The sequence below is a fragment of the Xenopus laevis genome, chromosome 9_10S, assembly GCF_017654675.1.
Source record: "Xenopus laevis strain J_2021 chromosome 9_10S, Xenopus_laevis_v10.1, whole genome shotgun sequence".
NCBI lineage: Eukaryota > Metazoa > Chordata > Amphibia > Anura > Pipidae > Xenopus > Xenopus laevis.
Genome location: NC_054388.1, coordinates 72,869,007 through 72,887,309, shown reverse-complemented (window position 1 = coordinate 72,887,309; position 18,303 = coordinate 72,869,007).

The window sequence follows — 18,303 nt, the reverse complement described above, 5'->3', positions numbered from 1 at the left end:
GCGCTAACAGGCTCAAATGCTAAGTTCAGCATACTTTTAATTTTACTTTTCTCTTTCCAAGAAGTAGTAGGTAAAAAGCGCAAATCGACTCAAATGCTAAATTGAGCATAAATTTCATTAAAATTTTCTCTTTTTAAGAAGTAGTAGGTAAAAAGCGCTAACCTGCTGAAATGCTAAGTTGAGCATACATTTAATTTAAATTTTCACTTTCTAAGACGTAGTAGGTAAAAAGCGCTAAATGGCTCAAATGCTAATTTGAGCATACATTTAATTTTACTTTTCTCTTTTTAAGAAGTATTAGGTAAAAAGCGGTAACAGGCTCAAATGCTAAGTTCAGCATACTTTTATTTACTTTTCTCTTTCCAAGAAGTAGTAGGTAAAAACCGCGAATCGACTCAAATGCTAAGTTGAGCATACATTTAATTTTCTCTTTTTAAGAAGTAGTAAGTAAAAAGCGCTAATCGACTCAAATGCTAAGTTGAGAATTCATTTAATTTAAATTTTCTCTTTTTAAGAAGTAGTAGGTAAAAATCACTAACCGGCTCAAATGCTAAATTGAGCATGTATTTAATTTTCTCTTTCCAAGAAGTAGTAGGTAAAAAGTGCTAATCGACTCAAATGCTAAGTTGAGCATACATATAATTTAAATTTTCTTTTTTTTAAGAAGTAGTAGGTAAAAAGCGCTAAATGGCTCAAATGCTAATTTGAGCATACATTTAATTTTACTTTTCTCTTTTTAAGAAGTAGTAGTTAAAAAGCGCTAACAGGCTCAAATGCTAAGTTCAGCATACTTTTAATTTTACTTTTCTCTTTCCAAGAAGTAGTAGGTAAAAAGCGCTAATCGACTCAAATGCTAAGTTGAGAATACATTTAATTTAAATTTTCTCTTTTTAAGAAGTAGTAGGTAAAAAGCGCTAACCGGCTCAAATGCTAAGTTGAGCGTACATTTAATTTTACTTTTCTCTTTCCAAGAAGTAGTAGGTAAAAAGCGCTAATCGACTCAAATGCTAAGTTGAGCATACATTTAATTTAAATTTTCCCTTTTTAAGAAGTAGTAGGTAAAAAGCGCTAAATGGCTCAAATGCTAATTTGAGCATACATTTAATTTTACTTTTCTCTTTTTAAGAAGTAGTAGGTAAAAAGCGCTAAGTTCAGCATACTTTTAATTTTACTTTTCTCTTTCCAAGAAGTAGTAGATAAAAAGCGCAAATCGACTCAAATGCTAAATTGAGCATAAATTTAATTAAAATTTTCTCTTTTTAAGAAGTAGTAGGTAAAAAGCGCTAACCTGCTGAAATGCTAAGTTGAGCATACATTTAATTTAAATTTTCACTTTCTAAGACGTAGTAGGTAAAAAGCGCTAAATGGCTCAAATGCTAATTTGAGCATACATTTAATTTTACTTTTCTCTTTTTAAGAAGTATTAGGTAAAAAGCGCTAACAGGCTCAAATGCTAAGTTCAGCATACTTTTAATTTTACTTTTCTCTTTCCAAGAAGTAGTAGGTAAAAACCGCGAATCGACTCAAATGCTAAGTTGAGCATACATTTAATTTTCTCTTTTAAGAAGTAGTAGGTAAAAAGCGCTAATCGACTCAAATGCTAAGTTGAGAATTCATTTAATTTAAATTTTCTCTTTTAAGAAGTAGTAGGTAAAAATCACTAACCGGCTCAAATGCTAAATTGAGCATGTATTTAATTTTCTCTTTCCAAGAAGTAGTAGGTAAAAAGTGCTAATCGACTCAAATGCTAAGTTGAGCATACATATAATTTAGATTTTCTCTTTTTAAGAAGTAGTAGGTAAAAAGCGCTAAATTGCTGAAATGCTTAGTTGAGCATACATTTAATTTTACTTTTCTCTTTTTAAAAAGTAGTAGTTAAAAAGCGCTAACAGGCTCAAATGCTAAGTTCAGCATACTTTTAATTTTACTTTTCTCTTTCCAAGAAGTAGTAGGTAAAAAGCGCTAATCGACTCAAATGCTAAGTTGAGAATACATTTAATTTAAATTTTCTCTTTTTAAGAAGTAGTAGGTAAAAAGCGCTAACCGGCTCAAATGCTAAGTTGAGCGTACATTTAATTTTACTTTTCTCTTTCCAAGAAGTAGTAGGTAAAAAGCGCTAATCGACTCAAATGCTAAGTTGAGCATACATTTAATTTAAATTTTCCCTTTTTAAGAAGTAGTAGGTAAAAAGCGCTAAATGGCTCAAATGCTAATTTGAGCATACATTTAATTTTACTTTTCTCTTTTTAAGAAGTAGTAGGTAAAAAGCGCTAAGTTCAGCATACTTTTAATTTTACTTTTCTCTTTCCAAGAAGTAGTAGGTAAAAAGCGCAAATCGACTCAAATGCTAAATTGAGCATAAATTTAATTAAAATTTTCTCTTTTTAAGAAGTAGTAGGTAAAAAGCGCTAACCTGCTGAAATGCTAAGTTGAGCATACATTTAATTTAAATTTTCACTTTCTAAGACGTAGTAGGTAAAAAGCGCTAAATGGCTCAAATGCTAATTTGAGCATACATTTAATTTTACTTTTCTCTTTTTAAGAAGTATTAGGTAAAAAGCGCTAACAGGCTCAAATGCTAAGTTCAGCATACTTTTAATTTTACTTTTCTCTTTCCAAGAAGTAGTAGGTAAAAACCGCGAATCGACTCAAATGCTAAGTTGAGCATACATTTAATTTTCTCTTTTTAAGAATTAGTAGGTAAAAAGCGCTAATCGACTCAAATGCTAAGTTGAGAATTCATTTAATTTAAATTTTCTCTTTTTAAGAAGTAGTAGGTAAAAATCACTAACCGGCTCAAATGCTAAATTGAGCATGTATTTAATTTTCTCTTTCCAAGAAGTAGTAGGTAAAAAGTGCTAATCGACTCAAATGCTAAGTTGAGCATACATTTAATTTAAATTTTCCCTTTTTAAGAAGTAGTAGGTAAAAAGCGCTAAATGGCTCAAATGCTAATTTGAGCATACATTTAATTTTACTTTTCTCTTTTTAAGAAGTAGTAGGTAAAAAGCGCTAAGTTCAGCATACTTTTAATTTTACTTTTCTCTTTCCAAGAAGTAGTAGGTAAAAAGCGCAAATCGACTCAAATGCTAAATTGAGCATAAATTTAATTAAAATTTTCTCTTTTTAAGAAGTAGTAGGTAAAAAGCGCTAACCTGCTGAAATGCTAAGTTGAGCATACATTTAATTTAAATTTTCACTTTCTAAGACGTAGTAGGTAAAAAGCGCTAAATGGCTCAAATGCTAATTTGAGCATACATTTAATTTTACTTTTCTCTTTTTAAGAAGTATTAGGTAAAAAGCGCTAACAGGCTCAAATGCTAAGTTCAGCATACTTTTAATTTTACTTTTCTCTTTCCAAGAAGTAGTAGGTAAAAACCGCGAATCGACTCAAATGCTAAGTTGAGCATACATTTAATTTTCTCTTTTTAAGAAGTAGTAGGTAAAAAGCGCTAATCGACTCAAATGCTAAGTTGAGAATTCATTTAATTTAAATTTTCTCTTTTTAAGAAGTAGTAGGTAAAAATCACTAACCGGCTCAAATGCTAAATTGAGCATGTATTTAATTTTCTCTTTCCAAGAAGTAGTAGGTAAAAAGTGCTAATCGACTCAAATGCTAAGTTGAGCATACATATAATTTAGATTTTCTCTTTTTAAGAAGTAGTAGGTAAAAAGCGCTAAATTGCTGAAATGCTTAGTTGAGCATACATTTAATTTTACTTTTCTCTTTTTAAAAAGTAGTAGTTAAAAAGCGCTAACAGGCTCAAATGCTAAGTTCAGCATACTTTTAATTTTACTTTTCTCTTTCCAAGAAGTAGTAGGTAAAAAGCGCTAACCGGCTCAAATGCTAAGATGAGCATACATTTAATTTTACTTTTTTCTTTCTAAGAAGTAGTAGGTAAAAAAACCTACACTACCCTACTAACCCTACAATAAAGCCCAATAATAAAATGATATTGCATTCTTCAGTTCTTTTTTGTATAGATTTTTGGCTAAGATGTCCATATGTATGTAAAAGGAATGTTCAAAGAAGCATCTGAGCAGATGGTACTAGCAGGTGCTCAATGAGATTATGTAAGAAATGAGTACAAAGGAGCTTATTACTGATACACAATCGAGCCTGCTACAGTCTCTAATGACATTCACAGGGATGCAGGCAGTTACACATATGATAAAATCATTCTTTCACCTAAGAAATGTATGCAGCATTCTCCTGGCTCATAGGCAAAGAATATATAAAGTACTCATCCAAATAAATGATTTCCAGGTTTATATCAGAGGTTCTGCCCCAGGAAATAATGAGTTATTGTGCCATATTTGAAAACTGACTAGAAAATTTCTAACAGATGTTCTGGGGGAAATAAATTAAAAGACCCCAGAATACAGATGTGTCCCAGAAATTCCACCTTAGAACCTGGGTTTCCGTTACCAGCAGGGACATTACTTAGGAGAGTAAGATAAATCCTTTGATGTTTTGGGGACTGGTTTGGCAGTTCCTTTTGAGCAGCTACACCTTACAGCACACATCCGAGATGTAAAAGTACAATATCCCTTTAGTTATATTCATTCTTACTGTAGCTTATCTTGCACTGAAATTTCCTCTCTCCATATCTGGATTTATACATAATAGCAGATATTTTTATACTAAAAGCTTAAGCAAAGACATTATCACAGATAAACAATATTTTGGCTAGTTGGGATACCAAGCAGTAGGCACCAGAAGTACAGAATGATTCGAATGAAGGTCAGTCAGTATGGTCAAAAAACAAGTGAAATGGCCATGCATCCTGCTCCCTGGGTGGTCAGCTATGGTGTTCATTATGAAAACCAGGGGCATTTAGACAGAGAACACATCTGCAATATTGTCCGGGTTTACTAAGCTTATGCTGAGCACATGTGTATTTTCCTATTGTATTGTGATATAATTGCCTGGAAAATGAATAGTTTCTATGTATTTTTCATTGAATCCACATTTGGCTATCAATAAACGTCAACCTTGACTGCCTAATGACTATTCAGTAACCTGATGTTTAGCAGACGTGAACAATCTCAATTTTGGTAATTAATGATAGAATCTCCCAGCTTCCTCGCAATGCTTTCCACATTCTAAGGGACACTTTATCGACCAATTATAAACATGGAAACAATGGAGGTTGTGTTCAGCATTTCTTGCTGAGCAAAACAAGAGTATTCCTGTGTCTAAGAAACGTCAAGTCACTGATTGGTGCTTGGTAATCCCAACAAAGCATTCAAAGACCTTTAATAACAATATGGCGACTGGGGGCCTTGTCTCATTATACTAGATAGAGCCATATTTCATTTTTACTTTAGCAAAGCAATCACTATAGCAGCTTTAACTGATAAATTGAAAAGAGTCTGCTTGTGCAGTAGACCATATTTTAACAGAACATACAGAAAAAAACTCTATATTGTATACTTCTTTTAACCTAGAAAACATAGATTTTCCACATACATTTACTTAAACAGTCACAAATATAAGGGCATAGTAGAAGTAAAACAGTCCTGCAGCTGGTATATGATGAATGCCTAGTCCCTGGGGCTGATTTAGAAATATTAGTGCTGCTGCCAGTAGCAACCACCAGCAATTAGTGAGACAATCCTCCGACAAATTGGAAAATGAAAGTACCTTTTAAAACCAAATTGTAAAATGAAAGCAGAGACTAGACTGATTGCTATTAGCAAATTTGCTTGTACAACTTACATTCAAAAGCCCTTATGTGGTTTCATTATTTTGTACTTACTTTCCACATTGTATAATATTCACAAATAAAAATGAACAATTTATAAATGAATGGTAGCAAAACACCAAAGAATAGGTTGTAAATAATAAATGCAGTTCATATCCTACTCCTACGGCCAATAAAAGTTTCTGACTCCAAACCAAGTCACTTGTTTATTGACCCAAGATTGGGTCACCCTGTTGGGCCTGCCCGACTGATATCTTTAAATTCCAAATATTGGGCAGATATGAATTGTAAAGGCTTAAAAAACCAGACGGACTTGGAGTGTTAAAGCATGTTGGTGGTTGTTCGCACCTGACAAATCACCTTTAAATGATGAGGAATGAGGTCAGGATGCCACTTTTTTCATACTAACGAATGTTGCAATAGAACAGCGATTTTTATAAGGGATAATTTACTGTACAAGAGCAATAAATGGCACAAAAGCACTTGTGTCTAGGGTCTTGCTGCACTCTGCACCTAGCACCCAATTTCATTGCATGCAGGCAATAAGTACAGGGCTTTGTTATGGCCTGCCACTGCCAGCGTTCACTAACTTGCACATCCAAATGACACTCAAGTTAGGCAATGGGTACGGAAGTTGGAAGATTCCCTATCCTGTCCTTCATGAATAATAAAGTGCTGCTGAAAGCATAGATTGCTGTATTCAAGGTGAAAATGCAGGGCAAAGTGGAGCACAGAGACTTTCAGAAATTCAGAGACATCCAGGGTAGGATGCAAAGTGCAATAAATATGTAAGATTGTACCCGTTGTTTGAATTTTCCACCCTGCCCTACAGGAAGCCAGGTTTCCTTGTGATGCTTGTTTGCAATTCTGGCAACACCCAAATAATGAATTCCAAATTTTGATATGCAAATTCAGAATACGTTGGCTATTATTATACAATAAAAATAACTTAAGGGTCATCTGGTGACCACAAATGCATTAAAGGAGACATATTGAGTGGAAGAACAAGAAAGTAAAAAAAAACACAACAAAAAAAAAACAAATAAAAGGAATTGGCTTTAAAAAATAGTATTTCTTGCTGATTTATTAAATATGTCTGCAAAACCCCTACTGGTCCCACCCATCTGTTCTACTTCCTGCTGCCTCCTTTGCTAGGCTGCTCAGGGGAGCACCTGGCACTCAACACACTGCACTGTAGGATAAAAATTAAATTATTTTGCCCACTTATGATGTGAACGAACTACTTGCAAAACTTTCAATCACATGTACACCATGCCATCCAAACATATTATTAATTTTGTGGTGACAGAAGAATAGCAGATACAATGCTTTACAGGCCTAAAATCAGCTGTTACTGAAAGAAAATATTTTAAATCTGTAATATCATAATCAATCCCAAAGCTCAAAGTTACTCAGTTCAAGTCCAGGCAAACAGATGCTGAATTGCTTACACATTCCGACTCACATGGCTGTCCTTTGTGCAAGGAAGGATATTTTTGTCCTCATACACAATGCTTCAACTGATATGCTGGTGTTCAAGGGGAACTATCGTTAAAATTAAAATTTAATATAAGCTTCAGCATACTGAAATATAGAAATAAACTTTCTAAATTCAATCAATTCAAAATTCTGTAAGTTTATCTTCACTATTCCTCTCTCAGCATCTGTTTCTCTTCATTCTCTCTTCGTGCAGGAGTTTGGTGTCAGATAAACATTGACAGTTAGATCTTATAGGTGGTCTTCTTTTCTCTAGAACAGTGATCCCCAACCAGTAGCTCATGAGCAACATATTGCTCTCCAACCCCTTGGATGTTGCTCCCAGTTGCCTCAAAGCAGGAGCTAATTTTTGAATTCCAGGCTTGGAGGCAAGTTTTGGTTGTATAAAAACCAGGTGCACTGCCAAACAGAGCCTCAATGTAGGTTGACAATCCTCATAGGGGCTACTAAATGGCTAATTACAGCCCTTATTTGGCACCCCAAGAACATTTTTTATGCTTGTGTTGCTCTCTAACTCCTTTTACTTCTGAATGTTACTCATGGGTTCAAAAGGTTGGGGATCCCTGCTCTAGAAGATGTATTAGAGCTCACTCTATTAAAATCACCAGACATCGTGTCTCACTACATGCAGGATTTGTGCAAAAGGCAGTTATTTTGTTAGATTTTGTTTGTACTTGAATCAGTTATTTGAGTGAACTCTAATACATCTGCTAGGAAAGGAAGCCCCCCTATAAGATATATTGGATCTAATTGTCAATGACTGCTGCAAGAAGACAGAATGATGAGAAACAGATGCCGAGATGGATAGTGAACATAAACTTGATTATTTCAGAAACGATGATGAATATTTAATTGATTGTATATAGAAAGATTCTTATTTTGGTGTGATGAAGCTGATATGAAATTTTCATTTTCACAATAGTCCCGCTTTAATCGTCTTTTGCCAAAACTTTCACATGTGTGTTGCTGTTTTTTTGTGACAGTGAAAGGTTTGGGAACAGGAGAGCTAGATCTTCTCACAGTTACAATATAACATAATATCACATAGGGTTTCCTGTTTTCAACAAAACAATGGGAAGGTAAACAAATAACAGCACCCTGACACAAGCTCCCTGGTAGATATGAGAACAGCACTCAATAGGAAATATCCATGCCCACTGTGAGTCATTACAGTAAAGTAGGAGAAACAATAACTTATCCGAAAGCAGTTCTATTGTGAAGTGCTGGATCTTTCTGAAAGTACAGGCACAATGACTTCAGATGGCTGCCTACACACCAATAGTACAGCTAAAAAATATAATAATATAATAAAATAAAATTTTCATTTGTTAGAGTGAATTATAACTGGTACTATTACTGTTGTAAAATAGCCACAAACATTTAAGTGGTAACAGTGGATGAAGTTAAAAAGAATATGAGTTCAACTTCCAAATGAATTATTCATTGCATTAGCAAACTTTCTAATGTGCTATAGCAGTGGCCCTGCATTATTTAATCATATATCAATGCATCCAACCAACCCTTGAAAGGAACCTGTTCTGTATATTCCTCAGCTTCACTAATAGTAAAACATTCCTGCAGCTGAATGTAAAGCTTTATGTCTGTTAGCAGGTGGATCTTTTAAAATAATTGTTCAGTATAAAAACAAAAACTGGGTAAATAACAAAAATGTTTCCAATATGGTTAGTTAGCCAAAAATGTAATGTATAAAGGCTGGAGTGACTGGATCTATAATATAATAGCCAGAACACTACTTCCCGCTTTTTAGCTCTCTTGGTTGCCACTGATTGGTTACCAGGCAGCAACCAATCAGTGACTTAAGGGGGGCCACGTGTATCATAACTGTTTGCTTTTGAATCTGAGCTGAATGCTAAGGATCAATTGCAAACTCAAAGAATCTGTGATATATGTGATATTAGGGTCTCCAAACAGTATAATGGTGACTCACAACACAGGGAAAGTGGCCCAGGTGCACCGCCCTGAGCCCTCAGCACCGGGAGCGGACAAACCGAACAATCAATAAGGAGCAATCACTCAATGAAGGCAAACTTCCACCAGGCAGTAGTTCAAAGTGAAGAAAGTTTATTGTGTCCACAGCCTGACGTGTTTCGTGTCATAAACACTTAATCATAGGCTAAACTCTCAGAGCCATGCCCCAGATATTTAAACACAAGTGCACCAATCAAATCACTGCACCAATTAACTACCCACCCAATCCAAAAAACGTTTCTAAGGTGCACCAATCAGAACTCTATCACAGTAAGTTTGAATACAGGTCAGAGTAAAGGTCAAAGGGTAAAGGGTAAAGAAAAGCTTTATCACCTAATAGAATTGGCAATGTACAGAAACACACACGTTCTTCACTTTGAACTACTGAAACAGAGTAATATTGTAATATTAGTTCAGTTACAACATGGACAGTGGATAACTACTCTCTGTATATGATATTTGAGCCAGTTACACATTCCCAAAATGAGAGCTGCCAAATTAGGAGGTACAATTCTCTGGGGAGCTCTTGGGAGAAGGAAAGTGCTCCTAAAGGACAAGGAAAGGGCATTAACAAGTTAACTCGATCCTGGGATGGCAGTGGATGTGATTTACTTAGACTTTGCTAAAGCATTTGATACAGTGCCACACAAAAGGTTACTGGTTAAATTAAGGAATGTTGGCCTGGAACATAGTATTTGTACCTGGATAGAGAACTGGCTAAAAGATAGACTACAAAGAGTGGTGGTAAATGGAACATTTTCTAATTGGACCAGTGTTGTTAGTGGAGTACCGCAGGGCTCTGTACTAGGTCCCTTGCTTTTCAACTTGTTTATTAATGGCCTGGAGGTGGGCATTGAAAGTACTGTTTCTATTTTTGCAGATGATGCTAAATTGTGCAGAACTATAGGTTCCATACAGGATGCTGCCACTTTGCAAAGTGATTTGCCTAAACTGGAAAACTGGGCAGCAAACTGGAAAATGAGGTTCAATGTTGATAAATGCAAGGTTATGCACTTTGGCAAAAATAATATAAATGCAAGTTATACACTAAATGGCAATGTGTTGGGAGTTTCCTTAAATGAAAAGGATCTAGGGGTCTTTGTAGATAACACGTTGTCTAATTCTGGGCAGTGTCATTCTGTGGCTACTAAAGCAAATAAAGTTCTGTCTTGCATAAAAAAGGGCATTAACTCAAGGGATGAAAACATAATTATGCCTCTTTATAGGTCCCTGGTGAGGCCTCATCTGGAGTAAGCAGTTCAGTTTTGGACTCCAGTCCTTAAGAGGGATATAAATGAGCTGGAGAGAGTGCAGAGACGTGCAACTAAATTGGTTAGAGGGACGGAAGACTTAAATTATGAGGGTAGACTGTCAAGGTTGGGGTTGTTTTCTCTGGAAAAAAGGCGCTTGCGAGGGGACATGATTACACTTTACAAGTACATTAGAGGACATTATAGACAAATGGCAGGGGACCTTTTTACCCATAAAGTGGATCACCGTACCAGAGGCCACCCCTTTAGACTAAAAGAAAAGAACTTTCATTTTAAGCAACGTAGAGGGTTCTTCACAGTCAGGACAGTGAGGTTGTGGAATGCACTGCCGGTTGATGTTGTGATGGCTGATTCAGTAATGCCTTTAAGAATGGCTTGGATGATTTTTTGGACAGACATAATATCAAAGGATATTGTGATACTAAACTCTATAGTTAGTATAGGTATGGGTATATAGAATTTTAATTAAAAGTAGGGAGGGGTGTGTGTATGGATGCTGAGTTTTCATTTGGAGGGGTTGAACTTGATGGACTTTGTCTTTTTTCAACCAAATTTAACTATGTAACTATGTAAAAGGCCTACCCATAATGAAGCCATCCATCCCCTCTGCAATAAACTGTTTGTCAATGTCAGTTCAATCCCTTCAACGTACGCAAAAACACTATATACTTATAGAGAAAGTCCAATGATACAGCTAGATTTCACCAAGACTCTTGGGGGTAAATTTATCAAAGAGTGACGTTCCGCCACTAGAGTGAAATTCCGCAGCTCTCAATTCATTTCCCATTACATGGGATTTTGAAAGGCGTATTTATCAATGGGTGAAAGTGAAAGTTCACCCTTTAAAAAATACGACTATAAAAATCCCATAGAAATGAATGGAGAGTGGCGGAATTTCACTCTAGTGGTGGAACTTCACTATTAACTTCACTCTTTGATAAATATACCCCTTAGTCATTCATAGTTCGCTCACCTACCAGGTAGCACACATGCCTTGTATTTGCAGAGAACAAGCTCCTACCCATTTAAAGTCCTGACCTTTTCAAGCGTACATTATTGCAACTACGCCTTCACTTTTAGATCCTGCACTATTCACTGTATGCTGGGGCTCGTGCACTGTTATTGTAGCAATTTGTAACAGCGCACAACCTTTAAAAACTTGCTCGCTCCAGGGGAAAGAACGTTCTTGACACATGCTCATTTAGTATGAAAGCCCCATCTTGTTGACGTCACTTTAGAGAACATGGCGGCGGCAAGTAACAAGAAATTGCAGAAACTTCGAGCGGACACTACAAAGGACACAAGCCATGTGGCCTTTTATTAGTTAAACACAAATGCATAAAAAGCCTTTCCTTTTCCTTTAAATAGAAGGGATCATAAAACTAAACCTAATACACTACAGTTTCCATTTTCATGGAATACCATATAGGATAAAACACAGCCAGATCCCAGCTACAAACTGGTTTCACCCTTATTGGCGTTCATCTGTGTAATGCAGGGTTTCTATCAGCATATGAAGAGGCAGAGATTGTCAGAAGCTACTTCATCATGAAGCCAAGAAGTAACCCATTATCCCCAATACCCTTGTGATCAGCAAACCTTCACCCAGTGCTGCAATGGAGCAGGGGGGCACATGCCTAGATCTTCAGGGTTGAGAAAAAGTGGTGTACAGGCTAGTCTTGGCCTTAAAGGAACAGTAATACCAGAAAACAAAAGTGTTTTAAAGAAATGAAAACATTATGGGGCAAATTCACTATGCGCCGAAACGCCTAGCGTCAATTCGCTAGCGTTGGGCATTTTCGTTACTTCGCAGATTCACTAACGGACGCTGGCGTAACTTCGCTAGTGTAACTTCGCACCCTTACGCGTGGCAAATTTGCGCAACGGACGTAACTACGCAAATTCACTAACGCGCACATTGTACTGAACGCTACCTTTTACGCTAGACTTCCTTCGCCACCTCAGACCAGGCGAAGATAGAGTAGATAGAGTAGATAGAGATTTCTTCAAAAGTTTAAAAAATTTTCTAAGTCCCAAAAAACGCTGGCATTTTTTCTATATTATGAGTGATAGACTGAAAAAGATCGAAATTTTTTTCGCCCCTACATTTCATGGCAACTTAACTATACAGTGGGCACATGTGTAGGGCAAAATAAAAATGTTATCTACTGTTTTGAAGGTTTCCCAGGCATTTGTAGCGCTGCTACATATTCCTCTATTTAAATTTGAATTTGGCGCCGTATGCAAACTAACCATCGCTAGCGTAACTTCGCTTCGCTTAGCAAATCAACGCTAGCGCAACTTCACAACCTTACGCTACCCCTGAGCACAACTTTGGATTTTAGTGAATTTGTGGAGCGCTGGCGAAACTACGCCTGGCAAAGTGCGGCGAAGTGCGGCAAAGTTACGCCTGGCGCAACTATGAATCTTAGTGAATGTCCCACTATGTTTATTGTTGTGCTACACTGGTGCAACTGGTGTGTTCAGGACCAGAACTAGGGTTAGGCAGAAGAGGCAATGTTTACCTAAACAAGTTTTTAAGGAAAGTTTTTTAACCCTTTGGTGGAGGTCAATAGTAAATGAGGGTAACACATATATGGTGAAACAAGTGGTCTGTTTCTCACACAAGAGGTGGCAACATCGCAAAACAATATTACCCTATTTGCCTGTTTGTCTGTCTCCTGTGCCTTTGGCGCTGGCTTTTATATTTCAGTGACAAATTTGCGGACTTGGAGGGATACAAGTGGGAGCCAGCTGGGATTTGTGGACACAATTGAACCTTGGGCCTATCTTTCTTTTAGAATGTTTATTGATTAATAAGGTATAATTGTGGATAGGAGTTTAGTTGAAGTGGTTTTAATAAAATAAAGAGAAAAATTAGGATTTTAGTAATTAACCCCCTAAAACTCAATAAGTGAGCTTTAGCCTATAGAGTGTTTCAAGAAAATTTTAATTTAAGGTGTAATACTAGGTTTTCTTTTAAGGATTCTTAGTGCTTTAACTCCAATCTGGAAACAGAATTTCCATCATAGATAAACTGTATAATGACAGAGCTGCTGTTTTTTATAGACACTTCAAACACCTTTAGGTCTCTGATATCATATAGCATGAAAATACTTTCACAGGTATCAACTTTAAACAGTTTATTCTGCTAGGCTTTTAATGTTCTTATTGTTGACAACATTTAATATTTTTTCGCATCTGGTAAAGACAATATTTAGAATCAGAATCGCAGCTGAGTGCAGCTTATATCTATATTATGTGTCAAAAACATATTTCTTCTCATCTACTTGCAATAACAGTGCAGCAAATGTTGAAATAAGTATTTGAAACTTTTGTGGTTTTAAGAAATACTAAGTTAGAGTTAAAGACCACCAAAAGTTATTAGTGATCATATAAATTAAAGATTTGAAGACCTGGAGAAGGTTTTACCCAGAAGACACAATAAATGAGTGGACCCCAGAAAAGGTCACTTATTCTGGCACCTAGGAAATTAACCAATTCATGAAAAGTTGCTATGAAATTGCACTAACTTAACCAAAAATAACAATCTGTTCCCTGTAGCCCAAAGTCCTCTATTTATATGTCCAAATAAGAATGTTCAGCAGATTAATGATCACCTCAAGAGGAATATAGATTTTCAAGATACAAGGTATATTTTCATATTTGTAAGACTCTAGCCAGACATTTTTTCTCCTGAGTATGCACAAATAATATACAATATGAACTGCGGAAAGCCTAGTGCTGAATATTCTGCAAGTATGCACAGATGGTGGGGATGATATAGCGTCGTTGTTTCAAGCAGACTGATTGAGGGAGGCTCCTATTTCAGGCCTCCAGAAAGCACAGATACAAGTCAGAATGCTAAATGAACCTCCTGAATAAATGTATAGGAGATTAAATGCAGGAGGGATAGCCCATTAGTGAGTGGGAAGGATAATAAAACTTATCCACTTGGCTGTTTGCAAATCAGGGAAACTGTTTAGTTAAGAATGTAAAGGCCTACGGAGGCCTACGAGACAGGTAAAATGAGTAGGGGGACCCAAACATGAAGTCTTTGTCTAATGTAGAAAGAAATGTGATATATCTGTTTATGGCTTATCACAGTTTATCAAGCTGTTCACAGTTTGCTAGAGCCCCTTGGTGCAGATCCCATTACTATTGCAATGCCTAGTTAGACATATTTATTAATAGGGTGTTTTCATTGCATTTTTAAAAAAATAAAAGTTACAGCAACAAAATACCAGAAAATTCTAGTTAATGTACATGCTACAGATCATTGTGATTGGACAGATATGCTGGGTTGAATAAATAGTCCAGTAGGTGGACCAGGACCTACAGGTAGGGTTGCCACCTTTTTTGGAAAAAAATACCGGCCTTCCTATATATTTATCTATATTCCCTATTAATAACATTGGGATCAACCATAAATACCGTAAAATACCGGCCAGGTGGCAACCCTACCTACAGGCCACTTTGCAAAATTAGCTAATTATCATTAAGGACTGTACGTCTCAGCCATAAGAACCAACACTATTATTCTGTAAAGTATTTGCTTTTGTGTTAATATATTGAAATGAATGTCTGAATATATTTATGTAATGTTTATCTGTGTTATGTGCAAATGTTTCATGCTCCCAAGCACATTATTTCTACATGATTATTCTGCTGCATTGCAGATAACAAGGCCCTTTATGTATATATAATCTGCATTTACCTTTTCAAACTTTCTAGGGAAGAGGGCCATTGCAACTTTTAACTAAAGGCAAATGAACCATTAATTTATTAACATCTTCTTAATTATAATTAACTATAATTAAGTGGCTCATTATGTTCTAAACATAATACTTGTACTGCTACCCATGCCCTGAATCTTTGGCATTAAAAAAAAACTGGTGTCTTCGTTCTTTAACATAAATACAAAGTTTCCTCTGAGCAGTAATACGTAGTGGCTGTTTTTTTTGGGTTAGTATTGTCAATATACAAGCATACCCCCAAAGCTAATTGCTAACTGGGTGTTATAGCTTGCTTGAATGGAATATCTTAAAGGGGACCCGTCACCCAAAAAAATTATTCAAAATCCTATTTTATCACATTAGTCATGCAAAATGAACTTTAATTACACTATATAAATTATTTGAATCTTGTTTCCTTCAGTCTGGGAATTCAAAATGATAGCAAGCAGGCAGGAGCCATTTTCTGGACACTGTTTTTAAGGAAAGCCTTGTATCATCTCAGAATCTTGTTTGTCCACCAGAATAGGGGACCTGATGTCCATTTCTATGCACTGGCTAAACAATTAAATGTTAAAGAGAACGGGGATATGTGGGGAGAGCAGTGACATCTAGGAAGTGCTGAATGGAAAGTGAAAGTAATTGCCTGCCCATGGCATAGAAGAGGGGCAGACAATATTTGATTGACAGCTAAGATGTTTAAATGAGCTTACAACAGCTATGAATGCTTTAATAAAAATAGAAATTGGATTTCATGTTTAATTTGAAAAGGACTTTTATTATACAGATTTTTGTGTCTGAGTGACAGGTCCACTTTAACCCCATAGTAGTAAATAAGGGGCTTTTTTCAAACTCATGGGTCAAATTTAATTCAGTGAGAAAAGTATTTATCATGTGAAAACTCATGGATGAGATTCAATTTGAGATGCAATTCAATTCAGAAAATCTTGTCTCACAGTTTATAACGTGAAACTTAATTGAAAAAACTAGAACTGAATTAGGAGAAAAAATTTTTCTCCTTAAATTGGAAGAGTTTTCACGTGCATATCAGTGAGATATAATTATATTCACTTAACTTAATCTGGCGAGTGATGAGCGAATTAGCAAAAATAATTGAAAGGCGCATCCGCTGGCTCAATGGAAGGGTAACTCCAAATTTAAGGTAAAAACCACGTTTATTATATCATCTAAAATCATGACAAAAATTCAAAAATTATTGAGCAGAGCAGGGGAGTGCATGGCTTTACATGTTTCGTGACTACAATGGTCACTTCATCAGAAGCAAATCTGTCCCGTTTTGGTTCACCGAAAAATTTGCGGAGCTGGTAAAAAAATCTTGAGACAGAAAAAAGTCAATCGGTGACATTTGTTTTTTTTATGCGTGACAATTTTAGAAATGCACAACTTTTTTTCTCACTCCAAATGCATTAAAGTCAAAGGGTGTTATTTTTTTTGCTGTGATGGCTTTTTGTCCAAATGCATTAAAGTCAATGGGCTTTTTTTCTTATGGCGACTTTTTTGTCTTGTGTCTTGTATATGTTTTAGTGGAAAGTTTAGTGAAAAATTTGCAGATGGGGAAATGTCTGGCAAAGAAATTCTCTCAAATCGGTTCCAACGTTACCACTTATCACGCGGTGTATGATTCCCTGGGATTTTTCTTGAAATACATTTCCAACAGAATATGAAGGCTGCAACTAACAACACAACAACATGCTTTTAAACACTGGGTAAATAGGATGTGCAAAATAAAAAAAGTTTCTAATATAGTTAGTTAGTCAAAAATGTAATGTACAAAGGCTGGAGTGACTGGATGTCTAACATAATAGCCACAACACTACTTCCTGCTTTGCAGCTCTCTTGGTTTCCACTGATTGGTTACCAGGCAGTAACCAATCAGTGACTTGAGGGGGGGCACATGGGTCATAACTGTTGCTTTTGAATCTGAGCTGAATGCTGAGGATCAATTGCAAACTCACTGAACAGTTATGTCCCATGTGTCCCCCCTTCAAGTCGGTGACTAACTCAGAGTTAGAGGTGTGTTTACTAACATTGGAGATAAATATCTGGAGAGATTTCTGGAGATGTTGCCCATGGCAACCAATCAGCATTTAGATTTAAACAGCCACCTATAAGTTAGAAATCAAAAGCAAAGATCTGATTGGTTGCTATGGGCAATATCTCCAGAAATCTCTCCAGATATTTATCTCCAATGTAAGTAAAGATGCCCCTTTCATAGAGCTGAAAAGCAGGAAGTAGTGTTCTGGCTATTGTATTAGACATCCAGTCACTCCAGCCTTAATAGATAAAATGTTATCTATAACTATATGTAGGGACCCATAGGGTTAAATGTGTCCCTATAACTTTAATTCCCTACTATACCTGATCTCCCTAGTTGCTCTGGTATAGTGAGTAAGAAGGGGTGGATTTTCCTCTTTGGCTGCTGGATGCTGATACAGCTGAATGTGCCCAGGGGAGCTTGGGTACAGCAAGCATACCTCCCAACTGTCCCGTTTTTAGAGGGTCAGTCCCTCTTTTGACAGCTCAACCTGCAGTCCCTCATTTGTACTGGAAAGTCCCGTTTTTCTCTGCACTGAACAGCCAGAAAAAGAAACAATGTTTCTAACTTAATTGGCTTTTGGCAGAGAGCCCAGAACAGCCACCAGGTGCACTTGGAAACTTTTGTAACATTTTCAGAAAAACAAAAAAGTAATTGTAACAATATAAGATAACAGGGCGAAGTGACTAACGCTGGAGAAAATTCGCTAGCAAAGGAGATAGACTGCTGCGCTACTAACGCCAGGCGAATTTTCGCTCTGGTGAATGGACATAACTACGCAAATTCACTAAGATGCGGATTTTAATGAACGTTACCTCTTGCGCCAGACTTGCCATCGCCACCTCAGACCAGGAAAAGTGCAATAGAGTAGATAGGAGTTTCTCCAAAAAAAATGTGAACATTTTTCTAAGTCCCTAAAAAACGCTGGCGACTTTTCAGTTTTTAAGGATTTAAGTTTTTTAGGGTACCCAGCTTCTACATTTCCTTACATATGGCACATAAACTATACACTGGGCACATGTGTCGGGCATTATAACAATTTTATTTTA